Source organism: Pan paniscus, chromosome 9 (assembly GCF_029289425.2).
Source record: "Pan paniscus chromosome 9, NHGRI_mPanPan1-v2.0_pri, whole genome shotgun sequence".
NCBI lineage: Eukaryota > Metazoa > Chordata > Mammalia > Primates > Hominidae > Pan > Pan paniscus.
The window spans coordinates 84447874-84461530 of record NC_073258.2 but is presented as its reverse complement, the minus strand read 5'-3'; the positions used below and the strand labels follow the sequence as shown (position 1 = coordinate 84461530).

Sequence of the window (13657 nt, the reverse complement as noted above, 5' to 3'; positions counted from 1 at the left end):
TTGTTGTGACAGACATAGAAGAGAATTAATAACTAAAATTTAGCCATCAAAATTAGAATATTTACTCACATATATATGTGTACATGTTTTTAAAATAATAGCTTTATAAGATAAAATTTGCATACAATGTAACTCAACCACTTAAAAAATACAATCCAGTGGTTTTTAGTATATTTAGAATTATTCAACCATCACCACAATCAATTTTAGAGTATTTCATGACTCCATAAAGAAACCCTATATGCATTGATAGTCACCTCCCATTTCCCCATCCTCCCACCCCAACATAGGCAACCACTAATCTACTTTTTGTCCCTATGGATTTGCCTATCCTGGTTATTTTATATAAATGAAATTATACACCATGTGGTCTTTTGTGGCTGCTTTTTTCACTTACATTGTTTTCAAGACGTGTTTGTGTTGTAGAATGTGTAAGTACTTCATTTCTTCTTATTGCCAAATAATATTCCATTATATGGATATGCCACATTTAATCTGTTCATTTATCAGTTGATGGACATTTCAATTGTTTCCAATTTTTAGTTATTATGGATAATGCTGCTATGAGCATTTGTGTACAAACTTTTCTGTGACATATGTTTTTATTTCCATTGGCTGTATGCCTAGGAGTGAGATTGTTGGGTCATATAGTAACTCTATGCTTAACATTTTGAGGAACTGACAGGCTGTTTTCCAAAGTGGTTGCACCATTTTACATTTCCACAACAATGCATGAGGGTCCCAATTTCTCCATATCCTTGTTATTATATGTCTTTCTGATTACAGCCATCTTAGTTGGTACGAAGTGGTATCTCATGGTGGTTTTGATTTTCATTTCCTTAATGACTGTTGATATTGAGCATATTTTCATGTGCTTATTGGCCATTTGTATATATTATTTGGAGAAATGTTTATTGAGATCCTTTGCCCATTTTTAAATTGGGTTGTCTTGTTATTGTTGAGTTGCAGAAGTTCTTTATATAGTTGGGTTATTAAACCTTTATGAGATATATATGCTTTGCAATATTTTGTCCCACTCTGTGGGTTGTCTTCATTTTCTTGATAGTGTTCTTTGTACACAAAAGATTCTAATTTTGGTGAAGTCTAATGTGTGTATTTTTTCTTTTGTTATTTTTGCTTTTGGTGTCATATCTAAGAAACCATTGCCTAATGAAAGTCATGAAGATTTATATCATATTTTCTTCTAAGAGTTTTATAATTTTAGCTCTTACATTTAGGTGGTTGATCCATGTTGAGTTAGTATTTGTACGTTGTATGAGTTAGGGTTCTGATTTCATTCTTTTGCATATGAATTGCCTTCTTAATTTCATTTTTGGATTGTTCATTGCAAATGTACATAAGTATAATTATTTATATACCAATCTTATATCCTGCAACCTTGCTAAAGCCACAGTTTTCTAGTGAATTCCTCAGAGTTTTCTATATACAAGATATACATGCAAAAAGAGAGAGTTTTGCTTCTTTCCTTCAAATATGGATGCCTTTTTTCCTTGCTTAATTGCACCAGCTAGAACCTTCAGTATAATGTTAGAAATGGCAAGAGCAGACATTTTTGTCTTGTTCCTGACATTAACAGAAATGCATTCGGTCTTTCGCCATGAAGTGTGATGTTAGCTGTGGCTTGTACAGATTTTTTAAATCTATTCTTTGAAGAGATAATACTGTATCTTATTGCTGTGTTGTAAAATAACTTTCCCATCTTCTCTCTTCCCGTTCTCTTTTTCTTCATATCCTTTCTTTCATCTTTCTATCCTAACAATTGTAGCTTGTGAATATCATACAGAATCACAAGTTATGGTCAATTGCTGTCACCATGAAAAACAAGAAAAAAAAAGCTATCATTTCTCAGGGATTTTGAGGCCCAAATCATAGCACTGCCCTTTCTATTTCTAGAATCATAAGGGAGCCCAGTCATTGACATAATAATTTACCCTCCCCTAAAATATTCAAATGAAATGAAAATTTATTGAAACATAGGATGTCATTCTACATAGAATTGAGGGTATGTGACATCATGACATAAAGTCCTTTCAAACAAATACTACTTGTATACAAGAGGTAGGTTTTTTTTCCATGATTCCTGGTGAGAATTTAAGGATAGACCTCTTATTTGTTTGAGATAGATGGATAGATAGATAGATAGATAGACAGACAGACAGATAGAGTTGGATATATGTGAGAGGATTTTTATTGAATACCTACCATGTGCCAGAAACAGGACTAGAACTTTAGAAGGACACCAAGTCTAACATGGGCCCTTTTCCCCAAGAGCTCCTAACATCAGTGAGAGGCCAGATGTCTTTTCAGTAAGGCTGAAATATATATGATGTGCTTTCTAATTATACATGTTAAACACCATTAGGTATTTGCCAATGAATAGGTTGTAAATTATAGGACTTGGCTATTGAAAGAAAGGAGTAATCATCTGGGAAGGGAAGCCCTGAATGGAAAATCAGGAGGGTCAGTAACCTGGGTTCTGGTTTCAGCTCACTACTAAGTCACTGTTGTTCTTTGGGCCTTATTACCAAAATAAAACCTTTAAACTACATCAGGGATGTCAAACAAGTTTCATCTCCTATGTAGACTAATGGATTGATAGTTTATATCTGGAGTATTGTTTTGAAAAAGGATTCTGAGGCCATAAATGATCTCAGAAGAAAAAAAGAGTGCCATGATTGAGTCATCTCTAGCACAACATTGGGAATTATTCTCTATTTGCAGTTACTGGATTCAATGATTTTTTAAGATGCCTTACGTTAGTAACTCTCCATAAGATTTACTCATGCATTAATTGGGAATAAATCAAAGTTTTTCAAATCTTTATGAGAAAATACGTCAATAAGAAAACTTGTCCAGAAGTAGAAAGCAAAGAACCATTAGCAAGAGATAAAATGCACTGAGGAAAGGAGAGAACAACTATGTGGAGAGTTGGGAAAGCTGGGTCAGGAGATGCCACTCACTTTGAATTAAAGGCAAGGACTACAGGAATAAGTCATTGATGCAGGGGCCTCATTCTCTGGGACCTTGGGATAAATTCAGCATAAAGTGAGGAGGAAAATTGTCTGGAATGAGAAGGATAATAGGGTGTTTTAAATAACCTTATCGTTAGCTGGCATTTTCAGAGCATTGTGAAATGTCCTGAGGAGCCCAGAGTGAAACCCAAGGTTACTGCCCTGGAGGAGCTTAGATTAAATTAGTATCTGTGAAAGCAGGCTGTGACAAGAGCCTTATTAGTAGTATGTACACGAGCTATAAGAATTTAAATTAAAGGTTGCAGGAATAACCAGAGAGCACTTTATAGATGAACTTGGACTTTAATGTGACTGTCAGTGCTTGAGTTACTTTTCCAGAACTCTTCATTGATTGCAATAACACCGAGTGCTGCAAAACACCAGGCAGGCTCAAAAAGAGAAATATAAGCAGGCAAACAATGATAATACAGCATCACTAATGTTTTCCATCAATTTAGGGAATGAACAGTCTTTATTTTAAAAATCAGGAGCCTGAGCCTCAGGAGGATTAACTAGCTTGCCTAAGATCACACAGTTAGTAGGTGCGAGCATCAGGTTGAGATCATTTTGACAACAGAAGCCTGCCCTTTCCATTACTCCACACTATACATGATTCTGTTGAAGCCAGAGGAAGTAGAGCATTACAAATATGCCTTAGGTAAAAGAGAAGGCTTCAAAGAGGCAATATTTGAATGAGATCTTAAATTTTCAGTAGGAGTTTGCCACATACATAGGAAAAAGCATGAACACGATAGTGGAAATTGCAGACATGTTGGAATAGGGTTAAGCAAGTCAAGGACACCAGTGTGCAAAGGTCATGGTGGGAATTGTAGCAAATGAGGTTGACAGAGAAGATCAGAAAGGCCAGAAAGCTTGTATGGAAGGCCTGGCTATGAGGTTAGAAGCTTATTGGATTTTGAAAGTATACATGAAGAAATCTGAGGTTCTTCATTTGAAAGTGCTCATCTGCTACAAATGAAATACCCAGGATTTCTATCCACTCTGTGTGCCTTTACAAAGTCTATGTCTACACATGCAAAGAAAAGTGGGCTATTGTGTCAGTAGCCTAGATAAGTCCAACCTATGCAGATCCCTAAATTCAAACAGCCATCTATTTGGATAGGTCTCCCTAAGACCCATCTCAGTGCCCCAGATAGCAATGCAGTCAAGCTCCCCTGGGAATGTCTATTAAATTTCTAATGAGTCTCTAGTCAAACCAGCCTCTGGTGAAAACTTAAGCACCCCTTAATTTCTTTTATTGTCCTTCTACCCTTTTTTAAATCAATTTCATCATTAACCAGCCATTCTGTTACTTATTGAGAGGTTTAGGAAATTGCATAATCTTCAGAGTCAAGCTGTTCTGCACTGAAAAATCATGACTATTTAGTGATTTATGCTAAACTTCTTTTTTAAGTCTATAATTTAAGAAAGGGAAATATATGTAAGAGAGAGTATGAGAGAGCTATCAGTATCCTTACTATATGTCAGCAACGTGCAATGTGTGTCTCTTTTATGTTGTAAACCCTTTCTAAAGTAAGGTATGGTATAAATAAATAAATCATCCTATTTATCCTTGAGCTGGGACAGAACAGAGATGATAGTTGTTATTTGAAGTAATATGAGTATCCATTATAAAAACCCAGACAGTTTACATACACCTCTCTTTTAAAAAAAAAATTGTAGAGACAAGGTCTCTCTCTGTTGCCCAGGCTGGTCTCAAACTCTTGGGCTCAAGGAATCCTCCTGCCTTGGCCTCCCAAAGTGCTGGAATCCCACAATACCCGGCATACATACATCTCTTAATCACCACAAGACTTCAAAGGAAATCATTTATTTCCTCTTTATAGATTTAAAGAAACTGAGGCTTAGAGAGGTGAAGAAAAATACATGTCTGACTGATTCCAAAGTTCACAATCTGCTTACTATAGCATGCTTTCTTTTTTATTGACATCATGTAACACTTGTGCAATTTAAGAAAAATAAAGAAGTAAATTGAACTGGGTTTAGCTTTGTCAAAACCTAACTTGGGCATAAACTTAAATCCTGAGGAGAAGCTGGTTTTCCTAGATGATGCACATCTTTCTGAAGGAGAACATTCTAAAGTGAGCTCAGAGATACACACTTTCTCACTGTGGCCTGCTAAAATAAAATGAGGGAACAAGTCTTGCTGAATGACTTCATTCATTTATTTAATAAACCTTTATTAGATCCAATACAAGGCAGCTTGATAAGTAATGTGGAGGTGTAAAGACAAATAAATCATGGTCACTTTCCTGATGGAGCAGGTCTTCTGGGGGACAGAATGAGTGTCTACAGGGAGGAAGTGATTAATACCAAAGGAGAAGGGCAGAAAACACGTTTTCAGTGCAGAAAAGGAGATTCCAGCTTGAATTAGGGGGCGTTGAAGGATTAGGAAAATAGGGACTGGGGTTAGGAGTAAGATACAGAATAAGTATGAGATAAAACATGGTTCACTTTCATTACAGGGAACAATTTGTGAAGGAGAATGAAAAGAATCAGAACTGGAAAGTTAGACTCAAGTCAGTTTTGATGCCTAAAATTTTCCAGGAAACTTATACTTTATCCTGTAAGCAATAAAGAATTTTAAGGGTTGTGACCAACCAGACCAGGTTGATTTTCTCTGGGCTAATGCCCTGAAGGTACCTATATCACTGCCTATACAGGCTGCATTATGAGGTCCTTCTAGGCAAAGATCTGAATCTACTCACTCATCTTTATGCCCCAGCACCTAGCACGATGTCTACCTTAAACATACTAGCTACTCAACGCATAGAGCAAAGGGAATGGAATGTTCAGAAGTGGGTTTCTGAGAGACCAGTCTGGCAGCTGTGGGAAGGAAAGGTTGGAGGAGAGAGAGAGACTGACAATAGGAAATGTTTGAGAAAGCTATTACAGTATTCGGGGTGTAAGATTCTGAAAACCTGAACTCAAAAGTGGCAATAGGAAAGCAAAATAGGAAACCATTTCTAAAGAGATCAGAGAGGACTATCATCCTTGGACATTTGTCCCGATTGTTCCTAGTAATATTCTATTTCCTTTTCCAAAGCCTTACGCTCCCTTTAAGAGCAGATGTTGATTATGAGAGAGGGGATGGGGCAGAAGCTACAGTGATAGGTTGATAGCAAACTCCCAAAATCAAACTGCAGCTGGCATTGAGAAATCTCATTTCTATTTCATAGATTCTTAGAACTTTCCATATGGCCATTGACTTAATTTACAAATGAAGAAACTGAGACTCATTTCTCTAGGACACACAAAGAGCTGGTAGCAGAGCCTACTATTGTGTCACTTATCAAAAAATCAATGTGACAGTCAGTATTTCGTTAGCAAGATGGGAATTTTATTTGCTTCACCAGAGTGAGTTATAGGGATTGATTTTGTCACAGCTTCAAAGTGACATTTTGACAAAAGAAATGTCATTACTGCCCTCAAAAGAAAGCTGTTTAATGGAGCCGGTCTTGGAATGGCCAGAGCCAGGCAAAGATCTCAAATGTCCAGAGGTGATCTACAGATCCATGGAGGAGAGGTGGAAGGAGAGCCATACTGCTGCACTCCAGGGGGCATCAGGAAGGCAGGCTTTGCCCTCAAGGTGAATAAACTCAGAAGAGGCTACTCTTTGATGTCTTTGTTATTACTTTTCTTATTCCAAGCCTTCTAACACCTTCCTCACTGGTCTTCCTGGCTCACCTTTCCTCTCGGATTCTTTCCCTATACTGCATGCAGTGTGGTTTTAACTGGTCTTATATTTTTATATATAAAGAACAAAGATAGGCATATGTCCAGGGAATTTTGCAGCTTCAATAGCCCAACGTGGAGACACTTTATAACTTGTTATGTTTTCTTTTGAATGTGATAATCACATCTATCCAAACCTTGAGTTCCCTTGTCCACTGAGAACCACCTGAGCCAGCACACAGATAACTGTCTGATCAAGATGTGCTAGTGGCTTTTCTGAAAATGGTTCTCAGAGGAAACCCCAGTCAAGTCTCCATGTCTGAGACATGTTAAGGCGTGTCCTATGTAAACCCTGAAAGCCGATGGAACTCAAGGAACATTTTGGGATGAAAAAGTTCATATTATTTTATGTATTCCTCATAGTCTATTTGTCTCAAGTTGCTGATGACGAAACTGCTATTCTGTGGAATGGCATGGAGAATAAACTACATTCCTTATGTATTTTTGTGCACATGCATTTCTGCCACTTGGGTCCAAAAAGCACTGCCATTGAAACTGTCAAGTTAATCTGCAACCTTATATACAAAAGGTATTATAATTTATAACTGAAAAATCTGTTCACAGTGCACACACACACATACTCATGTTTACAATATATTTCAGTTTCTAAAAGAGATATCGTTCAAAATGAGCCTTGAAGAATCAGTAAAATCTAATCAGGTGTAAAAAGATGAAAAGAGTGTTGTTGGCAGAAATCAGGAAACAGCCCGGTGTGCTCAGGGAAGCCAAGGAAGCTTAATATTACTTAAGTGCAAAGCATAAGTACAAAGCTTCAAGTGTCCAGAGATAACGCAGAGAAGTTGGAAACCAGGTCATGAAGGTCCTCCATCTTGAGGGCAGTGGAAAGCCTTGGGAGGAATTCAGCAGAGGTTAGATTAGAGTTTAGCAGATCACTTTGCTGTGGTGTGAAATAAATTTCCAGAGGGAGGCAGCCCCAGAGGGCAGGGATCCATTTCAATAATTCAGGTAAGACATGGAAAAGACCTGACCCAGGACCATAGAGTAGCTGTGGAGAGAAGAAACCCAGAAAATTTTCAGCAGGAAAAAAAAAAAAAGTGTATCCTGCAGCATCTACATCAGAATCAGCTGAGGTGCTTATTAAAAATGGAGGTGAGCAGGCTCAACCCCTGTCCTGCAGGATCAGAATCTCTGGAGATGGGGGCAGGAAAGCTGCATTTTAACAAGCTCCCCAGAGATTTTGTTAGGCATGCTACTAATTTGAGATACACAGGCACAGTGGAAAAGTTTGGAATCAGACAGAATAACCAACTCCTATCAATTATCATAACTTATCTAAGCCTAATATGTGAAAATAGAAATCATATTAAAAGATACAATATATGTAAAGTACTAAGAAATATTAGTCTATCTTTTGCCCACCCCTACCCACAAGCACATACCTCTTAAACTCTCACCCTTATAAGGCTAGAATGAGCAACTTCCTAACACTACTCTTTTCTTTAGATTCCAAATCTCCTTTTGCACAGAGGAAGAAGGGAGAGTTGCCAAAACTGCCCTGTGTGCATTTGCATACGGTGTTTTTGACCTTGTGCTTGTTTAGTTGGGGAGAGAAGTTACCACTGGCTGACTCTAATGGGCAGGAAGATGGAGCTTGGCAGCAGGACTGATTCTAAACCCCGCCCCCTGCCCCTGCCATTGGCTGCAAATCCAGATGGTTTCTGAGTTCTCTGCTATCTTGTGTAGCTACCTACAGGAATTTCTAGAAGAACACACTTGATCAGTGCTTACTGCTTTGGAGAACCATTGCATCTCATTTAGGATACCAGTTATTCTGAACATCTGTAGATTTGTTATTTTCTACATATTATTTTTATAACCATTGCTCATTTGCTCCTAACAGTAACCCTGTGAAGTAACTATTATAAATATGCCCGTTTTGCAGATGAGAAAACTGAAGTTAAGAAAGGATAGATAAATTACCCAAGCTCCTACAGCTAGTAAGTGGCAGAGCTGGGCCCTGCATTACATATTGTTATTGTGCAAGCAAATCAAAATAATTGATTCTTTAGAAGATTTTTACATATGAACTAATTCCAGATGTTAGTAGCATAGCTAATTCTATCCATTCAAGTACTGATGGTAAGACTAAAGTAATATAAATAGGAGTTGTATAATATGTGGTTATGTAATATAAATAACAAGTATAGTTTTATCAGATAACACTGAGCTTTTGTTAAATCTTCTTTTCATCATTAATTCAAGGTAAGTATTATTCAGAAAATTTAGCTCAACCCATTTCTACTTTGGGAATTATTAAAGAATAAATTCTGATTCACTATAGGACTTCCTTTCATCTGACTCTGTAGTAATAGGCCTACAGTCATACCGTTGAGCTTGCAGGTTTCACTTTGCAAAAGTTTTTAACTATCTCAAAGCTAAAACATCAACGCTGAAAGATAAAGATGCAGAAGTGAATGTCCAGTCATCTGACTTGCTCACTATGGTAATTATTGCCAGACTCTTAGCAAGTAAAAAGAGTATATCTTGCCTCTTAACTATACATTGTGTTTATATGTGGGTAAAAAGGTTTTTTTAAAAAATAATAGCACGTGTAATATCTGAAAAGAGTTTCAGCAACAGCTTCCAATATGTTCTTAATATTTATAAAAATACCTAATTACCTTGCATTTTGATTAAAAAAAAGGGGGGGGCTCTAAAATTAGACTATCCTATTCTTAACTTTTCTGACTATATGACCTGGAGCAAATAGCTTCTCTTTCTGAGATGTGATTTTTCAACTATAATAATAAACTCTGGAGAATAGATAGCAAGTTCCTTGAAGGCCAGGACTATGACTTATTTAGGGCCTAAAATAGTTCATGGCACTCAACCAATAAGTATTGAATTAAATAATGTGAGAAGAAAGAACATGGTGTATTAGGAGAAAAATCATGTAAATTAGAAGGCACAGATCACTTTTTTTTTTTTTCTATAGCTTGTGAATGCAGAACCAAATAATTTATTGTTGCCTTTAGAGGAAGGTTCTCTTGATCTGAGTGTTACTTCCTTTTATTTCAATAAATAGGTTTTGAGTTTCCTGTATGCACTGGATACCGCTCTGGCCACTGGGTGGAGACGTAGATGAATAAGACCCCACCTCTGCCATCCCAAGACTTTCTTTTTGGTACACACCACACACATACATATACACACAGCTATAGCATAAGGCAAAAAAGTTTAGCAAAACATGAATAGAGTCTTAATAGGTATTCAAATGGGAGGGAGAGCCTACTCCATGTGAGAGCAATTAAGAAAGGGTCCGAAGAAAAGGTAGCATTTTAGCTAACTCTATGAGGAGTAAGTGCACTTTAACACTTAGAAAACAGCAGGAGCAAAAGTAAACGAATAGAGGGTATCTGGTGACCAGCGAGTATTCCATTCAATGGGCACACACAATGGGGCAGTGGTAAGGTTGTAAACGTAGCTTGAGGCCCAGTAACAGAGGGCATTAAGTATTCCTTTAAAATTTTTGAAGAGGCTCTTCTTTGGGTACTGGGGAGCCCTTCAAGGTTATTGGATGGAGGAGTGACAGGCTGTGTTTGTAAATAAAGAGGTTGACTCTTGCTGGGAGGATGGATGGTGGGGACTTGGGAGTGACTGGAGTAGGGAGGCACCTAGGGAAGGACGGTGGGATGACTCAGGGGGAGAAATCATAGAGCCTACATCCTAGGAATTGAAGGGAGCCCACAGATGGCAATGGCATGTAGGGGAGACTGTTAAAAATGTCATTCATGAACATGTGGGGGATCCTGAATAGAATTGGTAGAGAAGGGGTAAAAGGCGAATGGTGCAAAGTAACTGCCCACTAGGAGGACAGTGGAAGGGAAATAAACCTGGCAGAGTCCAGACTGGAAATTAAAATTGTATGTATGCTTTTAAATCTATCCTCTAGCAGGCATCTCACCAACACCTCACTCCAACATATTTGCCTTACCTGGTAAATCAAGTCTGCAGCATTAAGTAATTGCTATGTGTTATCAGAAATCAATGGCAGTTTATACATGATACTGGAATAACCACCAAATTAAACTGAAAACCAACCCAGGTCAGAATAAAAAAAATTGTCACTAAAATAAACTTTTTAAAATTGAAACTAATTTTAGATTGATTGCCAGGTTAAAACCAGAAAGCTGGCTGTGATAAATCCACTTCTCCCCCAGGACTAAAATTCTTTGTGGATACTGGAAAATAAGTCCTTGTATTTGCAAAGCACTTTTGTACCTTACCCATTTGATAAATATAGAGGCAGGGTCAGAGGAAATAAGTGACCTGTCTGCAGTCACACAGCCAGACACTGTTCTTTGGAGGTCCATGAATATTTATTTAGTATACAGTTCCATTTAATTTGTGAAGGTTTACAAGACGTCTTTCATGTTCAGCACTGTTCTAGGGCCTGGGGGAAAACAAGGACGCCTGAGCCTTTGCCCATGCTCTTGGCAAACATTAAATGGTCTGGCAAACATTTGGATTTCCTTTGAAGTTGGCAGTCTCGATACATGATCTATTCTTCTTAGGCAGTCAACAAACTTAGTACTGCCATCCCAGCTATGCCACTGGCTGTGTCATCTGAGACAGACCAGTTACTCCTATGTAAATTGGGACATGTAAGAGGGTTAAACTTACCTCATTAAGATGCGAGCTACACAAGAGTCATAGCAATGAAGGCTATTGAGTCAAATCAAAAGTATACCTCTCAAGAAAAACATCCATGTGTAGCCCACTCTATCTATCTATCTATCTATCTATCTATCTATCTATCTATCTATCTATCTACCTACCTATCTACCTACCTGTCTGTCTGTCTTTCTATCTACCTACCTACCTACTTAACTACCTAGCTAGCTAGCTATCTTTCTATCTATGACAACACAGTAAGCACCATGAATCTGCCACCTAATGTGAAAGCATGAGCAATGAAAGGTATATCATGACTAAGGATTATGATTTTTCCCTTTCTGTGCACTTGAAATCCCTGTAAGAGAAAAAGAGAAAAATAATTTCCATGACTCCAGGGCTATTGGTATACATAGGCAACAATGGGGAAGCTATGAGAAACATCTGTTATTTGTTAGTAGTGATAACCATAGTGCAGTTTCCATTCATTCACAGAGTTCTGAGAAATCTGAGTGACACAACTACAAAGTGAGAACTTTTCCAATTACTGTCTCAAATTTATTACAAGCACTTGTCAGTATAAGTGAAAGCCTATCTCACTTGAAAAGAAGTAAAAAGTTTGCAGATACGCCATTCGCCTTTTATGTTTTGACAACTTCATGAACATTTGCAAAGATTTTACTAACACGTCCTGTTTGAACACTCTTGATGTGGTGGTTTTTCCTGGAAGGCCCTAAGAAGCCACCATTTCGCTCTGTAATTGACTTGTGCTCACCTGCCCAAAGAATTAATACCATAATGAATTTGGGGCATGAGGTAAATGTGAATGACAAACCTGGTCACTCCTTATTCATAGAGAAGGATTCTGTGAACACCTCCCAAGTCTAATGGCTCTAGGTGGAGTCTAAGCCCAAATGACAGTCAGAAAAAGACACATATGAATCTACGATTGCCAATGGATGGAATGATTGCTTTGTTGCCGGTAAAAGCTCCCCATCACCCAGCTCATCCCATGAGCTGCCTGAACTTCTGTGTTTATGCCCTTCGCAGTAATAGGCAAAGCTCACATTTGGCAAATAAAGAATTTGACTTTGATTAGTATTTTTTAAATGTGATAACAATACAATTGATGTTTTTTGAAGATTACATATAAGCCAGGTGTTTTTGCTAAATAGAACAATTTTTCTCATTAAATCTTCACAAGAATCCCATGAGGTGAAGAATATAGGGTCCCCTTTTAAAGAAAATAATATTTCTGGGCACCCATGCCCCCAAGTGTTGACTAAATCTTTTTATAATGATGTTACCTAAATACATAAAAAACACAAAATTAGGGGCAAATACCTTATAGCTCTTATATCATCTATCATGTTCAAATAAATTTACAAATTAAACACCATATATGTAATATTGGTATATTGTAACAATAAAATTCAAAATTACAGCATTAATGTGATTAGTGATACTTTAGTAAAACTAAATCTTCTTCCACAATGTAATCGTGGTTGTGGCTGCTGTGTGGAAATTTTGGAGTTGCACCTGCTGAGTGCTAGGGAAGACTCAGTTCTCTCACCACTGTTTCTCTACAGTACACCCCACTGCAGAACCACTGCAAAGGCCCCATCTGGGTCTTACTCCATACCATTTACTCAGCCCCTAGTACTGAGACTGACACCTTGGAGTCATTAAATGAATAATTATGGACCTCAGTTATACTACAGACACCCTCTGTGGCTGCTCTCTCTGCACTGTGTTTTAAGTTCCTGACCCCCACACTTGATGGGTTTTCTTGCCTAGTTGCACAGTGCTCAGCTGTACTCTCTTGGCACTGTCAGCAGATAGCTGTATGGAGCAGCCCCTCAGTCCAGCCCCCTCCCACACTGAATTTGCTATTTTAAATCTACGAGCCGAGAAACCCCAGGAACAAACCTCTTTTTTTATTTATTTATCTTTAATTCTCATTTTTACCATTTTTAATTTCATCTCACATCATAGTAAGTACAAATATATACATATATATATATGCCTAAGACTCTGATGGGTAGATTTTGTGACTTTTCTGTCAACTGTGCAGCTCTGCTTCTTTGGGATTTATAATTCAGACACTTAAAGTTGCTGGTTAGAAGATGGCTGAATAGGAACAGCTCCAGTCTACAGCTCCCAGCGTGAGCAATGCAGAAGACAAATGATTTCTGCATTTCCAACTGAGGTACCGGGTTCATCTCACTGGGGAT

The 13657-nt window shown here is 37.8% G+C and overlaps 1 protein-coding gene across 22 annotated transcripts in view; it reads left to right on the top strand.

The window, feature by feature from the left end:
- Positions 1-13657, top strand: part of DLG2 (discs large MAGUK scaffold protein 2) — a 2166992-nt gene that overhangs the window by 2090072 nt on the left and 63263 nt on the right. The gene's annotated exons all lie outside the window — the stretch shown is intronic.